The sequence below is a fragment of the Anabrus simplex genome, chromosome 8 (assembly GCF_040414725.1).
Source record: "Anabrus simplex isolate iqAnaSimp1 chromosome 8, ASM4041472v1, whole genome shotgun sequence".
In the NCBI taxonomy this organism is placed as follows: Eukaryota; Metazoa; Arthropoda; class Insecta; order Orthoptera; family Tettigoniidae; genus Anabrus; species Anabrus simplex.
Window position 1 is genome coordinate 87,147,790 of NC_090272.1, and position 18,822 is coordinate 87,166,611.

The window sequence follows — 18,822 nt, forward strand, 5'->3', positions numbered from 1 at the left end:
ATAATATCAACGGTAAAAACAGTGTTCAATTAAGGATTGCGTAAGCAAAAATAAGTTGTTAGTTGTCATTAAGTTGGTGATTATCTTACCCACATAAGAAATAATGTGTGAAAATAACTGACTGCTTAACAATGGCATAACACGGCTGCACGAATCAAAGAAACTTGAATTATAAACAGATTACTGGTCGTTTAGATATACAGGATGTAGCAGTAAGGTACGGCCGAAGTTACGGGCACATTTCTCACACGTAGAAGAAGAAAATACTGTAGGCCTATTGTATATGGACATGAGCCCGGAAACGCTTTATTTCCATGTTAGAACTAATTATCTACATCTCTTCATAGTACAATAATGATGGGAAACACACAGGAACAGAACGTACCAGCATGCCACATGGAACTCTTTCTTACATGAAATGCCTTCTGGTTCATGCTTCACATGAATGTACTCGCAGTTTGATGTCAAATTTATATTCACACTTTTTAAAATCTCGGTACCTCTCGCTTTTGATCAACTTCGTTATTTATTGAGCTTACCTTGAATTTGCTCCTAATTCAAGTAGCTCTTCAATCTGTGAGAGTATAAGTTCACCCTTGGCATGTGTTCATACCACAGGTTTAATGAAAAATATTTTCTGTGATTTCTTGGCAGGTATGCTGACCCCGTGTTCATTAATTCCTAATTTTCTTATTGGCTACTATCACCTGGACATGTTGCCAACTTCCACGCTGATTGGTACCGATGATGTAACCTTTCGTCATTGTCTTCCCTTTGATTGGTTATTCTTTTTAATGTGTTATTTAATCTTTTCTAAATTACTTATTGAATGTTATTACTAATATTCCTTAAGGACCTTTTTCGGATTTTTTCTGTACTTAACTTTGTATTCTGTTATTATTCTCTTTAGTAACTTAATTGTTAGTTTTCCAGCGCTATTTTTCGTCTTCCGCCTCGAGAACATCCCATCCCTCCACACAATGCTAGCAGCAGACTTGCTAGCTTGCATTCAGCCATCAGGCCAACCACTCGCCGGCGCAACCTGGGTTCTCCTTGCACCTTTGAGCCACGTCGACATGGCAAGAAGCAGCTAGCATAAACTTTAGTTGCCGCCTTTGGCACAGTTTTCTTTTTTCAACGCAGAAACGTGTTAGATGGCAGTTTGAACTCTGCATTCGTCTGCGTTCCTTCGTATTCACCAGCAGCTCTAAGTTCTTATGGCTCTTCCTTTTTAGAAACATTGCTGACGATTGGTTCGTCTAGCCGCCGGTGAAGACCTGTTCACCTGAGTTTTTTTCCTGACAGTCATCGAAGTTTCAATGAACTTTTTCTCCCTGGAGCAGCGCTACAGGATACAGCTTTTCAAGATTCTGGCATCTAGGTAAGTAGTCTTTTCGAACTCTTGTCAAACAATTTTCTTTCCTCTATTAAAATTTAACGTTTTCTTTTAATCTTTAATTTAATATTTTCTTGTTATTATCAACACTTTTGTAACTTAAATTATGGTTTGACATTAGTCACATTACAATGTAGTTTATGGATTTATTTCGGCTTACGCTGAATTTTTCTAGTTTCAATAAGACATCAGTCTTATTTACATTCAACATTTAACGTGCAGTACCCGTGGCTATTTAGCTCAAGGTCACGCACTTAACTCCCTTCAAATATTGTAAAAATTTTACTCGTTTTAATGTGATTATTTATTCTTAATACTGTTAAAATAAATTGTGTAACTGCTGTTCCTTACAACCCGCTTATCTGTTCTCTCCTTATCCCCAAAAACTTTTGATCCTTTCCTAAGTTTTCTCCACCTTCAGTTAGAATTGATATCACTGTTGCATTGAATCTTGTGGTATGCTGATAGCCTATGTTCTATTCCTGTGTGTCTCCCATGATTAAAGTACTATGTAGAGTTGAGGAAGATAAGTTCTAACATGGAAATAAAGCATTTCCGGACCCATGTCCGAATAACATATTTTCTTCTTCTACGTGTGTGGAATATGTCCTGAAATTTCGGCCTACCCTATTATTATACTCTGCAGAGTACAATAGTTTCCAAAAGTCCCTTGCAGTTTTATATGGCTGTTAATCTTAAATTGCCGGCTCTTGCTTCTTACCCAAACGCCGTTTGATTTCCGGCCAGGTAAGCGACTTTTACCTGGATCTGAGGGCTGGTTCGAGATTCCGTTAAACTTCGTGAGAACAACTGAGGAGCTATCTGACGGTGAGATTAGCTGGGCGTCTAGAATAACGGCCAAGAGGATTCGTAGCGTTGACAATGCATCACTCGTAATCTACAAGCTTTTGGGATGAGCAGCAGTCACTTGGTAGGCCAAGGCCCAACTGGGCTGTAGCACCATGGGATTTGTTTGTATTTTGTTATTTTAATGTTACGTCATCAGTAGGGCCCGGATTTATATGCACTATAAACTCCAAAAATATGCATGCACATATGCACTAAAAATAAAACAAAATACACTTACCAAACGCATTTTTTAATTTTAACTCAGTGTTAAATTTATAAACATATTTCATTGCTTGCAAAATGATGCATGGTAGTGGGTTATGAACAGTTTTTCAATGTTTTCAGGGGTCAATGACTTTCTGTTGTCGGACAGAATTAATTTATACGTTGAATATGATCGTTCTCCGTCGACGGACGTAACTGGGCAACAACGAAAATATCATGTGAGCCTATCAAACATATGGACTAATAGCCGGTTGTACGTAGTCAAGCACTAGCCTACTGCTAGGAAAAAATCACAAACCAGGAACATATGCAACAGACCGATTCTAACCTCCATTTGTATCAGCCGGCTGATGCACTTATATTATGAGTGAAGATATTTGATTAGTCATGCGTAAATATTTATGAAGCAGAATTTGGTTAACTAATAATTATTTTTATGAGTTCTAATATGATTAGGTTAGTTTTATGAAACAGGGCCCAGTGGGACAGTTCTGTGCCCTCCTCCTTGTCGAGCTCAAGTCTCCGTGCACCAGTCAAGATTGCAGTGTAGAGTGTAAACGTGAAAGGCCAGTCCTGAATCAAGGATACCCTCGCAGATACTGCCAAGATATGTAATTAAAAAAGTAGTCACCATTACGAACGGCAATTAAGAAAATTGTAGCGAATGAAAGGTACAGCTTACGCGATAACTAAGTGACTGCATTGCTAACTTCCCACCAGGGTGACCGTGTTTTGAATCCCGATCAGTTAAATGAGATTTACGATTCACGTAACTAATGACTAGGGCCTGGATGTTTTCAAAATGCATATGCGCATATGCAAATGCATATTTTGAACGTTGTTGTGACTTTGATACATATGAGAATGGATAAAAGAAGTAAAAATTATGAGAGAGAGGACTTTGCGGAAAGTGATTGAGTTAAAGCGTCAACTATTCGCAGCCTCCTTGTTCTTTTTACTTTTTTTATTTTATGTGCTCTTAAAAATCTCTGTTGAGATGGATTAGCAAAATCTTGGTTTACTACCCCCTGTGGGTGGGGGCGGCAGAATAACACCCACGGTATCCCTGCTTGTCGTAAGAGGCAACTAAAAGGGGCTCCATGGGCTCTCAATTTGGGAGCGTGGGTTGGCAACCACGGAGCCCTGATCTGATTCCTGGCGCTGCTTCCACTTGTGCCAGGCTTCTCACTTTCATCTATCCTATCCGACCTCCCTTGTTCAACTCCTGTTCTTTTCCGACCCCGACAGTATTAGGTTGCGAGACCTAAAGAGTATTTCATTTTCACGCCCTTCGTGCCTCTTCTCTTTCTTTAGCCAATACCTTCATTTTTCGAAGTGTCGGATCCCTTCCATTTTTCTGTCTGATTATTAGTGTTATACAGAGGATGGTTGCTAGTTGTACTTCCTCTTAAAACAATAATCACCACCACCACTATCTTGGTTTACTGGTGGTATAAGCCAAGATTTTAAAGGATGGCTGGAGACTCCGAGCAGAACTGCACTAGGGAAACACAATGTTGCTGTGTATCACTACCGACCCGTGGAGTGCAATGTGAAGCTGCTGTTTTCAGGTTATGCTTCATTCCTTGAAGTGGAACATTCTATTAGCAATCCTATCAAGCAAATACTCAAAAGTTCTGTGATCTAACCTACATCTCTCACTGTATTTATATGTTTGTTACATACCACTACAGGCTGTTTTTGGCCTAATATTTATTGAACGGTGGATACCTACACTCGTTCCTCATCACTATTTGAATCAGAGTCGACCAATTCATTTTCACAATTTTATGCCAAAATATTAAAATACCACTCAATTTGGTTTCACTAATATAATGGATCATGAGTCAAAATACACTAAAGAAAATAATCCCAATAATATGAATAACTTTTATTAGGCATGTTGTCTATGAAACAATTGACTAATAGACAACCGCGACTGCACAACTCCTCCTCCAGCACTCCATCCAGGATTAACATTCTTAGACGGACTGGAAATCAACCTGGGGCGTCCAGGTAAGGGGCAGACACGCTACACCGCTAGACCACGAGGCTAGCCGGCATCACCCCCACTTCGGAAAGAAGGAAAGCAGGGAGCAGACCAGACCCTCTTTCATAAAACATATTTCATTAATATTATTCGTAAGAAATAATAACTCTATGAAGCATAATACTAATATTATGTTTTATGAAAGATAGGGCCAAGCGTTTATCCGTTATTTTATTTGATGTAGGACAAAAACTGACCAAATTTGGGACATACCCCAGTAAAATCCCCTACCTAGATCGAAAAGGTGAAATATACCAAAATCAAAAGTATCCTTTGCGTGACTTAGGATTTTAAGGTATATCTAAACCAAGCCGATCCAGTAGTTTTGGAGTCTATCCGGAACAAACAAACAAACAAACACAGACAGACACCATCTCGTTTCATTAATAGTATAGGATAATAATATTTGTATATTATTAAGATAATATTAAGATAAAACATTATGCCATCCACGAAAGAACCGGTATCAATCAAGAATCAATCGGTAGATATACCGACTTGCCCACATGACGCAGTGTAGTAATGTCAGTAGTCAAAATTGAAAATCTACATGTTTCTGATGGAATGTTTTTATGTTGGTACAAGTTGAATGTGGTAAGTAATTGCTAGGGCCCGGATTATTATTATTATTTTATGCAATATCAAAGTGCAGAATATGTACATAGAAATGTAATAAATATCAGAGAAATATGTAATTTTATACGTAATATTCATAAAATATGTAGTAGTATTAATGTATTAAATTTACAAAAACCGAGCCCGATAGCTGCAGTCGCTTAAGTGCGGCCAGTATCCAGTATTCGGGAGATAGTAGGTTCGAACCCCACTGTCAACAGCCCTGAAAATGGTTTTCCGTGGTTACCCATTTTCACACCAGGCAAATGCTGGGGCTGTACCTTAATTAAGGTCACGGCCGCTTCCTTCCCACTCCTAGCCCTTCTCTGTCCCATCGTCGCCATAAGACCTACCTGTGTCGGTGCGACGTAAAGCAATTAGAAAAAAAAATTACAAAAACTGTTCGTGTATTCCTTCTATTATGACTTTTGGTTGTGATATGCGACAAAGTTATTGTTGTTGCTTTAGATCATTTACATAGTCTGAAAATGAAAAACCTACAACCTGTTTTCCAGTCATTGACCGGGTCAGGGATGTAATGAATGAAGCATATATAGGCTGTTAGTACGATGGGGTCGCCACTCCCAAAGTGATATATTAATGTCTGATAGATGCTATGAAATGTGAATGGAGAGTGTTGCTGGAATGAAAGATGACAGGGAAAACCAGAGTACCCGGAGAAAAACCTGTCCCGCCTCCGTTTTGTCCAGCACAAATCTCACATGGAGTGACCGGGATTTGAACCACGGTATCCAGTGGTGAGAGACCGACGCGCTGCCGTCTGAGCCACGGAGGCTCTTACATAGTCTACTGTTTGCTAATTTTGACAATAAGTTTAGAGGTCCTGCCAAATGTTTAAGGACACCTGCATATTTCATGAAACATGATATCAGACCTTGAACCTTTGGTCTCAGGCATACGATTCTTTCACAGGGAACTACCACATATCTAGAAGAACATTTGCTGAAATTTTCGACAAAATATCACTCTTTGTTTTGAAGTTATTAAAGTTGTGTTTATAATAATTGAAAAAAATAGGTAATTTTTAATATTTGAGGAAATCTGGAGAGTGCAATATGGGGATTACATTAGTAAGCTTTGCTATGGAGAAACACAGATGCCTGTAGAATATTTATAATTGCAATAGAGCAACAGAATATGTTTCCATTTTAAAAATATCCCCCATTTTTATAGCTCGTAATAGAATCAGAGAAAGTGGTAAAAAACAAACATTACTTGACATTGGCTGGACAGCAGATACCAGAAGCTACAGAGATCATGTGTATGTTGCATTGTAGCGGAACATTTACACTAAAACGTAACATACCAACAATTTGTTTAAATATGTAAAATGAAAATGAAATATAACCATATTAGAACCACAATTCGTTAACATTTTTCATTTTCAGTTGTCTACAAGTAAAGGAATGGAATACATAATTACATAAGAAACCAGGCGTCCGTCCGTCTCCGTGGTGTAGTGGTTAGAGTGATTAGCTGCCACCCCCGGGTTCGATTTCCGGCTCTGCCACGAAATTTGAAAATTGGTACGAGAGCTGGAACGGGGTCCACTCAGCCTCGGGAGGTCAAATGAGTAGAGGTGGGTTCGATTCCCACCTCAGCTATCCTCGAAGTGGTTTTCCGTGGTTTCCCACTTATCCTCCGGACAAATGCCGGGATGGTACCTAACTTAATGCTACGGCAGCTTCCTCCCCTCTTCTTTGCCTATCCCTTCCTATCTTCCCATCCCCCACCAGGCCTTTGTTCAGCATAGCAGGTGAGGCCAACTGGGCGAGGTACTGGTCCTTCTCCTCAGTTTCATCCTCCGACCCAATGTCTCACGCTCCAGGACACTGCCCTTGAGGCGGTAGAGGTGTGATACTTCGGCTGAGTCCGAGCGGAAAAATCAACCCTGGAGGGTAAACAGATTAAGAAAGAACATAATCCAGGCCCTAGTAATTACAGTAGAGTAAAGTTTCACTTCCCACATTATTGTGAAGTAAGTAAACATACGAAATTCCACGTAGTATGGAAAGTTACCCACCTGACAGGCTACGTGCCGTATTGGGTAGTCATATTTTCTACCGTATGCTAACAATTGCGTGACCGAAACTTAACAGTCTACTGGCATTTAAAAGTGAATTGGATCTCGTTGTCATGGCAAAATTGAGGCACTCCAGCGTCTCTACGACGGTTAGTTATTGGAGGGACGGTAAATTACTATATCATTACAATGTGGTGATTGTTGTTTTATTTGTACAAGATGAACAGCGTGATTATCAGCCACCTGTTAAATTATACTGCAACCTGCATCAACTGCGAGTGCCGACAGCGTAAGCACATCAATTTACAGCCTACTGCGCGATCTTTTTATGCACCGTAATTACTCTGCACATTCCTCGGGCGAGGTTGAACGAGAGTTCATGGTTACATGAAAGTGAGAAACGCGCGCATCACGCACGGAAGAAACTGCTAGAAGGACAGGCACACATCAACGACAAGAATGACGTCATCCGTTCCTAATACACTCCACTAATGTCGGGCAATTACAGGCTCGCGGTAACGACCCCAATTTGTGGGCACCAAAGAGGGGTAATTCTATTTTTAGAACACTGAAAGATCCATACCTCCATCATGCGGTCTCGTCCTATACCACCAGAGTCCACCACGGACGCGAATACCTACTATAAAAATATTAGGGCAGGCTGATCGAGGTTCGATTTTTAAAGGGCCGATCAAACAATATCATTTCCATCAATAATTTTTTATTTGACAGTCAATATAAATTATTTTAGCTGCAATAAATGAAAATCCCCCACAACATACTGTATATATCTCTGTAGCAAAAAGCTAGGCGTCGGACTATACAAGTCGGCCCGCTATTTCAAAGTCGTATCAATAATTAATTAATTTAATTAATTAATGATCAATTATTGTGAAGTAAGTAAACATACGAAATTCCACGTAGTATGAAAAGTCACCCACCTGACAGGCTACGTGCCGTATTGGGTAGTCATATTTTCAACCGTATGCTAACAATTGCGTGACCGAAACTTGACAGTCTACTGGCATTTGAAAGTGAATTGGATCTCGTTGTTATGGCAAAATTCAGGCACTCCAGCGTCTCTACGACAGTTAGTGTACGCGCGTGTTTCTCACTTTTATGTAACCATGAACTCTCGTTCAACCTCGCCCAAGGAATGTGCAGAGTAATTACGGTGCATAAAGAGATCGCGCAGTAGGCTGTAAATTGATTATTTATTTATTTATTTATTTATTTATTTATTTATTTATTTATTTATTTATTTATTTATTTATTTATTTATTGTGATTCAGATAGGTACAAACCTAATGATGTGAAACATATATACTATTACATTAGATAAAAACAAATATTAAATTAAAATTATAATCTCTCTTACGAAAGTCCTTGTAAAATAAAGTCATAAATGAAATAAAAATTCACTTTTCTTCAGAAACATATTACAAATTACAAATATTCACTTACATATGCACCTAGTATAACAAGGTACAGTTACGAGCTTAAAACAATAGGAGTCAGCAAAGTGGGATTTTAACTTCGAACAGAAAACAATTAAGTTATTTGTTTACATTGTTTTACTATGGATGTGTATGTAGTTGCAAATATATCTAGTCTGTACTCATTGCTGTATGTATCAAACCCATATCTTGTTAAAAAGGAAGTCATACTTTTCAGTGTCGATTCAGGTAAATGTAACTTAAAAGCCTTTCGAACACACAATTTCAATATAAATATTACACTATATACTATAACATACCTGTAAAACAGATTGTTAAAGAAGTAATAAAAATACACGCTATTAAACAAAGAATCACATGTTTCGTTCTTAACAGAACATCATCAGATTCTATCAAGTCACATTCAATATTTGGAAATGAAAATCCACAACCTGTCAGGAATGGAATGAATGAAGCCACCATTTAGCGGCGGGGATTAGGAAATGTGCTGGCTGCCGAAGCCTGTCGCACTTCTCTGGGGCAATGATAAATGACTGACAGATGAAATGTTAATGGAGAGTGTTGGTGGAATGAAAGATGACAGGGAAAACCGGAGTACCTGGAGAAAAACCTGTCCCGCCTCCGCTTTGTCCAGCACATATCCCACATGGAGTGACCGGGTGTTGAACCACGGTATCCAGCGGTGAGAGGCCGGCGCGTTGCCACCTGAGCCACGGAGGCTTCAATATTTGGAAATATTTGTTTATTTCTGCCCAAACATCTACGAATTTGAAATCCGGAATTCCAAAGCTTTTATGTTACATCAAACCCATATCAATGTTGGACGTGACCGCCCGCATTCCGCCTGACCGTGGCAAGAAATGAGCGAGGACTTCTTTCCAAAGACCAAAACAAAACAGGCTTAGCCAAATCACCTGATTTGCAGCAGTCAATGGCGGAACATTGTCTGGAAGATGAATTTTGGCAAAATTGCTCTCCAGAGATTCGGGTTAATATTTTCTGCATTCGGGCGACGAAGTGGAAAGCAGTAAAGGTACAAGACAATGGTGAACAGTACAAGCTCTTGTAAGAACGGCACCTGTAAGCTTAACGGTAAGGCAGCTGCTATCTGGAGTGCCGGACTGAATGGCTCAGACGGTAGAGACGCTGGCCTTCTGACCCCAACTTAGCAAGTTCGATCCTGGCTCAGTCCGGTGGTATATGAAGGGGCTCAAATATGTCCGGACTCCGGCGGGACAAAGTTGCGGGACCTAAGAGTCCCCAAAAACCGTCAAAAATTAGTTAGTGGGACGTAAAAACATTATTATTATTATTATTATTATTATCATCTGGAGTGATTGCCAGAGAGCACCGCGGAAGTATACATCTATCCGTGTAGCTATGTCTATGGCAGTGTCATTAAGTCATTTGGTAGTCGAGTGACTAGGCGAATTGGCTGCACGTTACCTACCACGCAGCTATAAGCTTGCATTCAGGAGATAGTATGTTCGAACACCACCATCGGCAGTTCTCTCATGGTTTTCTGAGGTTTCCTGTTTTCATACTAGGCTTTGATTAAGACAATGGCTACTTCCTTCCCAGTCCCTGCCCTTTCCCATTCCATCGTCACCGAAACTGGGAAGTGGATGTTAAACCATTAACCACTGTCCCTTGACACTTCACCCTATCGCCACCCTGTTCCTACTTTGTATGGACATCGTGACTACATACCAGCGAATGGCACTCGATCTTCGTGAGTTGAGCCACAGTGGAAATTCATCGAGCCTTGTTCTTCACTAGTTGACCGGTCACTTCTAATTGTCGTCCTAGTTCCTGACCGGTGTAGAGTAGGGTTTGGCCGGCCCCATAATGTAAGAGTAGCACCGGTCAGGAACCAACCAACCAACCAACCAACCAACCAACCAACCAACCAACCAACCAACCAACCCACCCTCATGGCGCAACAGTCCCGAAGGGCCTTAGCCTACCAAGCAACCACTGCTCAGCCCGAAGGCCTGCAGATTACGTGGTGTCGTGTGATCGGCACGACGGATCGTCACAGCCATTCTTGACTTTCTAGACGGAACAACTATCTTACCGTCACACAGCTCCTCAAATGTAATCACGTAAGCTGAGTGAACTTCGAACCAGCCCTCAGATCCAAGTTAAGATCCTGACTTGGCCAGGAATCGCACCTGGGGGCTTCCGGGTAGGAGACAGGCATGCTACTCCTACATCATGGGGCCGGCCAAACCCTACTCTACACCGGTCAGGAACTAGGACGACAAATAGAAGTGAGCGGTCAACTAGTGAAGAACAAGGCTCGATGAATTTCCACTGTGGCTCAACTCACGAAGACCGAGTGCCTTGCGTGTGGCACCCAGACTGCTGGCACAATCCTAGTAATGATGTCGCGTTCACGAAGGTTTCCAATTTCAAATGTCTAGCCCACCGCGTGGCATTTGACGCCAAAGGGCTATTGGGCATCCGAACACAAATATATCTGATTGTAGTGGTGTCAGGTCACGGACTTCTTTTACAACCAGTTTCAGCGCAAACTTGTCTGCACCGCATCGATTGAAAAGGTTCATTGTTGATCTGTGACAAAGTGACATTAACCGATTCTGCACGCAATGCAGATGCGGATGCTACGATGATTGCTAAAAGGCACGTGCAGGTTTATCTTAAGAATGTCCGACACGTTGACTGAACGATCAGCGTACTGGCCTTCGGTTCAGAGGGTCCCGGGTTCGATTCCCGGCCGGGTCGGGGATTTTAACCTTAATTGGTTAATTCCAATGGCTCGGGGGCTGGGTGTATGTGTTGTCTTCACCATTTTCATCCTCATCACGACGTGCAGGTCGCCTACGGGAGTCAATTAGAAAGACCTGCATCTGGCGAGCCGAACCCGTCCTGGGGTATCCCGGCACTAAAAGCCATACGACATTTTATTTCATCGTAAGAATAAAGACGTCATCAACCACTCGGAGTCACCCGGTTACTGGAAAAGCTTACTGGAGAACATGCGACTTGGGGGTGTCCGACCCGAAGACGAAGAGGGTCGGGTCAAATGGAGCGAGAGATAGGCTACAGGTAGGGAGAACCCGCATCTCGACGGCAACCATGCCGAAGAAGAAGAAGGCTGGGCTGAGTCTCTTTCAAATGGTACAGCGCTGACTTTCTGAGCCCAAGTTGGCGGGTTCGATCCCGGCTCAGTGCGGTGATATTTGAAAATGCTCAAAAACACCAGCCTCGTAAGGGTCGATTTACTGGAAAGTAAAAGAACTTTCGCGGGATAAAATTATGACACCTCGGCGTCTCCACAAATCGTTCAAGTAGTTACTGGGACGTAAAACCATTATTATTATTATTATTATTATTATTATTATTATTATTATTATTATTATTATTATTATTATTATTATTATTATAATAATATTCGGAGTCCAGGTCCCTAGCTGAATGGTCAGCAAACTGGCCTTCGGTTCAGAGGGCCTCGGGTTTGATTCCCAGTCGGGTCAAGGATTTCCTGCGGCTCGAGGACTGGGTACACTTCTTCTGATCTAAATGTAGGCCTACATACAACACACCACACAACCAACAACCACACAAACACGTAATAGTGAATACATTCTTCCACATAGGGTTGATGTCATGAAGGGCATGCGGCATAAAAACTGGCCCAAATCCATGAAGTGCCGACCCCACTAAATTGGGGAAAAAGAACCAGGAAGGATGACATTATTATAGCATGGTTTAATAATAAAAATAAAAATAATGTTATTGATTTTGCGTTCTTCTGAGTACTTTTACAGATTTCGGAAACGCCAAGGTGCCACAATATTGTCCCATAGGAGTTCTTTTAGGTACCAGTAAATGAAATGGTGTATGGCTTTTAGTGCTAGGAGTGTCCGAGGACATGTTCGGTTCGCCAGGTGCAGGTTTTTGATTTGACTCCCGTAGGCGACCTGCGCGTTGTGATAAGGATGAAATGATGAAGACGACACATCCACCCAGCCCCCGTGCCAGTGAAATTAACCAATGATGGTTAAAATTACCGACCCTGCCGGGAATCGAACCCGGGACCCCTCTTACCAAAGGCCAGCACGCTAACCCTTTAGCCATGGAGCCGGACTAGGTACAAGTAATCTACCGACACGAGGCTGACGTATTTGAGCACCTTCAACTGCCAGCACCAGAAACGAACCTGCCAAGATGGGCTCAGAAGGCAAGCGTTCTACCGTCTGAATTACTCAGCCCGGGTGAAACTATAACGTACGGCACCCAGTGATTTCCATTTGTTCGGATCGTTGAAGAAACACCTGGATGGTAAGCGATTCAACACTTTCTTCCATGAAATCTCCATGGACATACATTTTTCTTTTAGTTTATTTGGTCATACTGGTGCATTTGATTCTCTGAGTTACTCCATATTACAGTATCCGTTTTTGAAGCTGATGTATTTCATGAGCAGGTTTTTTTCCAGTTTCTCATTCAGTTTTTTGACATATTTAAATCAACCTGTTCATTTTCTGGAAAGTCACTTGGTTCCTTGTTACCAGCCAAGTAGCCTAGTTCTTCAGTTTGAATCTAAGTGATCAACAGAATATTTGCTCAGGTCGCAAGGAAATAGACCCAATGTCTTGACTCCAGAAATAACATTTGCTGGGCGGAGTCCCTCAAAGCAAACAGAACAAAAGAGGTAACAAATTTGGTCTTGTTTAAACGTCTTTGCTTCTCTGACTGCCAAGCTATAAGGGATTCATTCCAAACTTTCAGAGGACCAAAGCAACACTTGTCTAATGGCTGTAGGAAGTCTGCGGTATGAAGTGGAATCTATTGTATAGTATCTGGATACCTTCTGACAAATATAGCCTAATTGTATAGGGATCCCCGTGGGACATATGCCCATCGAACAAGTTAAGAATAAGTCTTTCTTCAACAACTTCTGCAAATTTCTTCGTATGAGAACTAATTACGACAGATGTAATATGGACTTTCTCAGTGTCAACATATACGCTAAGCTTCCTGGGATATTTTTAATTTCCTTTCCATGATGACCAGAGATTACCATAAGAAAATATTATAAGTGGGTAAAAGCACCCTTTCCCCAGCTGAACAGCATTCTAAAAATATGACATTTCCTAACCAGTACCCTGTTAAGGTATGCCTTCTGGCCAATTTAAGTGATACATTTTATGCGCTGAGTGTCGGAATTAAAAATATTTCTCGTCTAGATTCCACATATGATATGGTTTGTATAAAATATCCAGATCACGAACAGTTTCTTAAAAAACATCATAAAAGATGTAACTGGTGTATGGATCACTGGTACCCTTTCTTCTACTGGCATCTAAGCCTGAAACTTTTACAGATTCTGTTTCGTTTGCAGAAACCTCAGAACTAATTACTGCCAGAAATACGATCCTTGAAAGTTGTCTAAATATTATTATCTGCAACTAACTCGTAACGACAGAAAGGACTTCAGCTTTGTACAGCAAAACCTTCCTCTGTCAAAACCTGCAAATATGATGACAGCTGCATTTCTTCGTTTGAAGTCAAGGCGGTCTTCCTTACTGTTCTGTTGATTCCTTTATTCAAAATTCGTCTTGAAAGGAAGGATTTGTCGGTGCCATACGTTTTGGAAGCGTTACGAATTGAACACTTTCCCGAACGTATATCAGCCACAGCATGTTCTAAATCCTCTTCACTGTAACTTTTATTCTTCCCTTTCGTTTGATAGTTACATGGCATCTTGCTCAGTCAAACTGGTGGTTCTAAACGGAATACGAAGAAAGCAAGGTTAGGCCTAATTTAGTGGCATCCGAGCGCAAAAATGAAGATTATCTAAAGAAAGTAATAATCTAATGGAATTTTTTTTTGCTATTTTGCTTTACGTCGCACCGACACAGGTATGTCTTATGGCGACGATGGGATAGGAATGGCCTAGGAATGGGAAGGGCTCGGCCGTGGCCTTAATTAAGGTACAGCCCCAGCATTTGCCTCGTGTGAAAATGGGAAACCACGGAAAACCATTTTCAGGGCTGCCGACAGTGGGGTTCGAACCCACTATCTCTCGAATACTGGACACTGGCCGCACTAAGCGACTGCAGCTATCGAGCTCGGTATCCGAGAAGCAAAACAGGGAGGACATCATACGTTGCTTCCGATATAAGATTGGGGAACTTTTGTTGATAATGACAGACCGCATTTTTAACTGCCAATTAGAATCGAGTTCAGGAGTTTCTACTATAACGGCAGGCTCACTTGGCAACTGCCATTCATAGTAGAGATGGAGAGTTTTCATTTTCCTAATGCCAGTCACAATCGAGCTGGAGAGATTTGATTATAATCGAGAAATGCAACGCTATCCCATAGCACCAAAGTTGTAGATATCTCCAAATTGGACGGCGATTGTGCTGTCTGTTTTGTGATACGACTTACTGTTCAGCCACCAATTATCCCGCAACAAAGGCCTGCACCGTCATTAAAACTGCATCCATATTTCAGTATTTTCCGGGGCGAAAAGTTATACATTTGAACAGCTCGGAATTTTTCCTCAAAGAAAAGAGTGTCCAGGTTTCGGGATTAAATTGAGATGGTATGTGTTACGGATGTACGAAGGCAGTAACAGAGGAGAAATTTAGGTGCAAGGATTCTTAGGTAAATAGATAAGAAGATGACTTTTGGTGTTCTTACTTAAGCCTAAAGAGGCAAGGCAGAGGCAAGAAATTAAAGCGGAAAACAAAAGTATAATAGAAATACAGTAAAAATTATAGCAAATGCCAGAAAACACCTTACGGTGTGAAATAATGGGCCACACTCCTCTGTCCTGTTCAAATATTAACAACGCCCCTTAGTGCTATTCGAGGACGATTGTAAACTCTAACGGTATTCCGCCAATATCCCCCAGAATGGCCGATTGACGCCTCTCTTGCTTTCTACCCAAGGAACAACCACGAGTTTACAGGAATGATGACGAAAATGGCAACACGTTACTTCTCTGCTAGCAAGCAGACACGTTGCCATGGTAACCGGTAGGTTCGTTGTCAGTCTGTCGGTCACTCAATGCAGACCATGAGACCCGCAGAAAATAGTAATTTTCTCCGTCATTTGAAGAGTAAGCAAAATTAAGTGCATAACAAAAGTTGTTTATAATGAAGGAACGAAACGTGGACATACAATCCACGGATATTACAGAAAGTCAGTAACATAAAAGAAAATGGAAGAAAACTGTTCTGATTTTCCTACAACCCCCCCCCCCAAACCCGTCTATTCAGAGATGTTTAATCATACACATATCAGAACTTTCTCCAGGATGAGTATACTCTAAATATGAAGTTTGGTCGACATCTATCCAGCCGTTTCGCCGTGACAAACAGACAGAGAAGAAAAAGAAAAAACACTGATACGGTCTTGAGTTGACCTGAAACAGATAAATATCTGAAAAATTGGAAAAACAAACGACATTACAGACAGCGGACCCCCTCCCCCCTACAACTTCATATATATATATATAGATAGCAAAATAATATGAGACATTCAATCGCATGGATTTATGTGTAATACAATCTAACACCTAAATGAAGTCAAATGAAGGGGTTTCATGATGATTTTAAAGGAAATTAACCGGTGGCACAATAGCCAGAGTAAAAGATAATAATCAAGACCTCAATTGACACGGTAGTCGGAAAAGGTTTGCCATTCCTGATCTAACCTATACCAGAAGACACAGAGCACTGTAGATAAGAGGTCTCGTCAGCATAGGCAACTTAATATCGCTACGCCACAGTAAACTAGTGCACATTCAGCTGTCTCTGAACTTAAAAACCGAGCTTCGAGAAACTGTGGTTGGGTCAGTTTCTCGAGATGTCGTAACAAACAAACAAACAGACATACAAACAGACAGACAGATACTGAACCGGACTTTTGTACAGTATATCTAACCCGGAATAAGAACCAAGTAGGAGGCAAACATTTTAAGTATAAAGACAAAATTATAATTATACCGTATATGCAGCAAAACAAACTACACTGCAGGGGCGTCTCGTGGTAAGGATTACACGAGCTAGTGAACACCCTGCTAATCCAAGACAACTGCAATTTACACGATACTGTATGAAGAGAACACTATTTTTGTACGTTGAGAACACATTTAGGAAGTTGTAAGTGTCGATTCACTTTCAGTTTCCATTTGAATCACACGTCACGCCAGCTAATCACAACCCCGTGTTTAACTACACAGTTGGGCGTATTGCATAACTAGAGCTTGAAGGGGCAATGCTGTGGATAAAGCGAATTATGAACACCCTGTGTGATCACTAGACTCGGATTCTTATGTGATTACATATTCCATTCCTTTACGTGTAGACAATTGAAAATATCGGCGAATTATGGTTCTGATATGGTAAAAAAAAAAAAAAAAACTCGTGTCCTCATCCCGAGGTGGTGCAGCTCTTTTCAGGCACATCCCCATTGGAGGTGAGCTGCGTGTACCATTTGAACAACATACCAGCCCTCCTGCCAGTCTTAAATTTCTGGCAGTACCGGGAATCGAACCCGGGTCCCCGAGGACGGCAGCTAATAACACTAACCGTTACGCTACGGAGGCGGACTCTGATATGGTTATACATGCGTTTCAATGAAACGCTCTGATATGGTTATACATGCTTTTCATTTTACATATTCTTAGTAATATTACACCGGGCGAGTCGGCCGTGCGGTTAGAGGGGCGCGTCTGTGAGCTTGCATCCGGGAGATATGGATTCGAATCCCACTGTCGGCAGCCCTGAAGGTGGTTTTCCGTGGTTTCCCATTTTCACACCAGGGGATGTACCTTAATTACGGCCATGGCCGCTTTCTTCCAACTCCTAGGCCTTTCCTATCCCATCGTCGCCATAAGACCTATCTGTGTCGGTGCGGCGTAAAGCCCCTAGCAAAATAAAAGTATTACATATTTTTACGTATTATGTGAAGAACGTACAAGTTTTGTACACATCTAGGTAATTATTTAAAAAATGTGTCAGCTCGTTTAATTTTCAGACTACAATAATTGGCGAATATCATCTCATATAGAACATACTTCAATTGCTCAAGTTGGCTTTAAAATTCATTTAAAATTGTGATTTCTAACCCTTTCTTGTGTGTGAAATACAGTAGGTTCGAGCGTATCAATGCATACAACAGCACGAATCCTTTCTTAGAATCTGGGATGGCTAGGTACCTTTCATTGCTCAAGTTTTCAACGAACTCCATGCAATCTTGAAACGAAAGCTAGGCTATTCAAGCTCTCTATCTTTTTGCAAGATCATTACTGGCGAACAAGAAGGGTCCCTGGAAGATATTTCACCTAGCTAGTTTTAATTTTAAAATATGCGCCGGTGACTTCCTGCGATGTTGAACGTTCCTTCTCAACCTACAAGAGAATGTTATCGGATCAGCGACAAAACATCATAATGGAAAACATGGAGAAGTACTTGGTGACACACTGCGCAAGGCGATAAAAAGTTACCGTACTATTTTTGTTACTTATTAGGGGTTTAAAGACAGATTATATATTAACTTTACTTAGTAAAATTTATTTGTTTCATTTTCAGGGCATGAGAGCAAAAGACGATTAGCTACAACAATACGTTGTGTAATATACTCCGCAATTTACACTGCATAACATTATTTTTAAATATTTGAAGTATTTTGATTTTGCATTTAATTTGATTATTTAATACTGTCAAAATTAGGAAGCAGTAGACTATATGAATTATCTAAAGCAACAATGATGACTTTGTCATAAAATATGGAGGTATTTAAAACAATGTTTTTGTCTCATAGCATAAGCATAATTCATAATAAAAGGAACATATGAACATTTTTGTAAATTTAGTGCATTAATACCCACATATTTTATTAATGTTACATATTTAATTACATAATTTCACTGAAACTTGCTACAATTTTATGTACATATTCCGCACTACGATATTACATAAAATCCCGCGATCGGCTGGTCCGCGTCCAAATTCTCCTAAAGTTCTCAAATTCGAAAGATGGTAGCATGTATCGCGCAGTCCGTAGCAGTGGAGACTCGGCTGCTACCACGAAGTGGTTAACTGACCAACCGCGTAGCGCTGTTCTTGTCAGTCGCATATGCAGCATAGTAATGGCTCAATGAATCAAATCTGCTAACAAAATAGATTTGTATTTTCAGCTT

General features: G+C 40.8%; 1 protein-coding gene and 1 long non-coding RNA gene across 4 annotated transcripts in view; one reads left to right on the forward strand and one right to left on the reverse strand.

The window, feature by feature from the left end:
• The window catches only part of LOC136878816 (phosphatidylcholine:ceramide cholinephosphotransferase 2), a 724,489-nt gene that overhangs the window by 588,792 nt on the left and 116,875 nt on the right, over nt 1-18,822 (reverse strand). The window lies entirely within an intron of this gene.
• The window catches only part of LOC136878818 (uncharacterized), a 154,643-nt gene that overhangs the window by 29,783 nt on the left and 106,038 nt on the right, over nt 1-18,822 (forward strand). The window contains exon 2 of the long non-coding RNA XR_010860844.2: nt 1,236-1,381. This is a non-coding gene — a long non-coding RNA (uncharacterized lncRNA). The remainder of the gene's footprint in view (nt 1-1,235; nt 1,382-18,822) is intronic.